Here is a 2,500-nt window from a genome sequence, read left to right as displayed (position 1 = left end):
GTCTATCTTCTCTGCCTCCATTGTCGTTGAGAAAAGACGCTGGTTCACGTTGGTCACGTGTCTTCCAGAATCTGAGAGGTTCACCAAATGTGTGTTAGGGGATGGGTGGCAGTAGTCTTTGTCGACATTGCAATTGATTTTGTAGCCAGATGACCATCGACAAAAACTTTGACCGCAGTAGTTTATGTACTACACATATGGAATTAGACGTGAAAGGCAAAAGGTTGTGGTCAAATCTATCGGACGCCACATTAAATATACTCGCGTCGACGTCATTCAAGATTTCACTCGTGTGAAGGTCCGGATCAACGAAGAATGCTAAAAGTTTGCGACAATTTTAAAGAAATCGGCTGCCCATCTCAAGTACTAAAGAAATTATACCATTTTTTGCAAAACTAGTAAGTTGCCCAGTTTCCGGCCATCAGTAGAAGCAGAAATTTCATTCAATCCGCTCGACTAAACGGACTTCCAGGGCTATCTGGATGTGGCTTAGCGACTGTACGTTATGGGATTAGAGCAAAATGGTTACTTAGGGGTGTATGGTAGGGCATAGATAGCTGCTAACTATGGGTAGGGTATAACCTTGACAAAGCCCCCACGATATTCTCTGGGAAGAGGCACGGGCAATTAACATAGCACATCTGTGTTAATATGTACCTCATTACGCCATGCTTGCTTAAGCTATGTACATTTCATTAATTTCTCGAGTAGTAAGTTATAAAATTTCATTAATTCAAATAAGTTTTAAACAATCTATCTGTGAGTGGAGATCAGTGTCCGGAAACTGGGGTAGTATGCGAAAATCTTAGCTAGGATTTAGACTTCTGACATTCGCAAACAGCTAAGTTCTAGCTTATGATGACAGGTCCCTTAATTACTTCCATCTTCAATGTAAATTCTTTCAAAAAATTATCAAGCTCCGTGAACTATTTCCTATTAAACGAGTTATTTATTTACGTACGGTAGCTTCGCTGTGCAGTGAAAAGGCCAAAAATTAGCCGGTAAGATTTTACTCACCTGAACAAAATCCGTTCTTGTTCCCTCGTTTCTCAACCAAAAAGCCCGCCTAAACCATCAGTTGATAGCGGAGATGTTCGTTTTTTTACAACGGATCGCTTCGGTGGACGAAGAGTTAAAATCCCATCGAAAATAACCGAATTTACCTTTTTTTGGCCGGAAACTGGTACCGGCCGGAAACTGGGCAACTCACTGTATCGACCTCAAATCATGAAAATAGACTAAAATAAAATTTAATTTAAAAACCTGCAAAAAGTAAAAAAAAAAGAAAAAGAAAACTAACAGAAGGAAAAACAAAACAAAGTGAGCAAAGCATTAAGACAAACAGTATTTAATGCGAGATTATACGTAAGGCTGGGATATGTGTATTAAGTTATATATGCATCAATATGTCATTTTACGGTTGATCCACGTTTATTTTTTTGATATCTCGTCGAGAATGCTGAAAGTAGCATTTCCCAGCTTTAAGACTTCAAAAATTTTTTTGCAGAGAATTCCCTCAGAACCCCCTACATGTTAGCCCCTCTGGCGCTTGCTTGTTAGCCCCCCTCCCCCCAATACAAAATACGCTCCGCAGTCCCGGTGAGACCGGCAGAAATTTGAACGCTAGACTGACTTATCACAGACGAGCGACGACGAACGGTGACATCAACAATAACATTGGTGAACACCATCTACAGACAAACCACAGAATCGACTGGGACTCTGCTATATGTGTCACCAACAGCACTAACTACTACCACTGGATCCTACTGGAGAACTGTTTTAATGACTTAGAACAGACGCGAATAAACCGATGGCTACAACTTCCCGCACCCTACAAATGACTCATGGACGACATCAACAACAGATACAACACACTGATTTACTACATCACGTTACTGCCTAACGTATTCATCTGGGCTCAACTGACAGTCGAACAATAGCATCAGGAATAAGTTGACAAGTGAGATCTACGACCGGTGTTGTTATAGTATCTACTGACGTTACACAAATCACGTGATTTTCAGGTTGTCGAAACATCAGTCAATCTCCCTCTCAAACAGTCACCAGGACGATCGTACTTTACTTAATCATGATATTTCTTATATCATGTTTAATTTTATAATAGTTAGATCTTTAATAGCTTCTGCGAAGTGAGCTTACACTGGAGAAGGAGGCACGATTTGAAACTTTGTAACCTTAAAGCTTGTCACTCAGACAGTCCCGGATTGACTTGAAGTACTGAGAGTGAGATTTTATTAAGGTGTTATAGATTTGAATTGCAGTAGAGTCGTATCCGTTTTAAGCGGTAACTATTTGTACTTCGTACTCATGTGTCCTTGTGTTCAGACCAAGGGAGCCCCTCGGGTATAGTAACACCCTAGGATTTTATAAGATCAACTCTCCTGATAGATTTCTCATTGAAGTTATTGTAAATCTTGTCACACTGAATACTGAATTTGTCTTTATCATTTTCTCGGTTTATGTCACATTTAAACTT

At 39.9% G+C, this 2,500-nt stretch overlaps 1 protein-coding gene across 3 annotated transcripts in view; it reads left to right on the top strand.

Moving 5' to 3' along the window:
• LOC138009467 (uncharacterized) overlaps window positions 1-2,500 on the top strand; it is a 55,747-nt gene that overhangs the window by 13,402 nt on the left and 39,845 nt on the right. The window lies entirely within an intron of this gene.

Source organism: Montipora foliosa, chromosome 7, assembly GCF_036669935.1.
Source record: "Montipora foliosa isolate CH-2021 chromosome 7, ASM3666993v2, whole genome shotgun sequence".
Classification (NCBI taxonomy): domain Eukaryota; kingdom Metazoa; phylum Cnidaria; class Anthozoa; order Scleractinia; family Acroporidae; genus Montipora; species Montipora foliosa.
The sequence above is the reverse complement of the archived record's forward strand: the minus strand, read 5'-3'. Positions and strand labels throughout refer to the sequence as shown.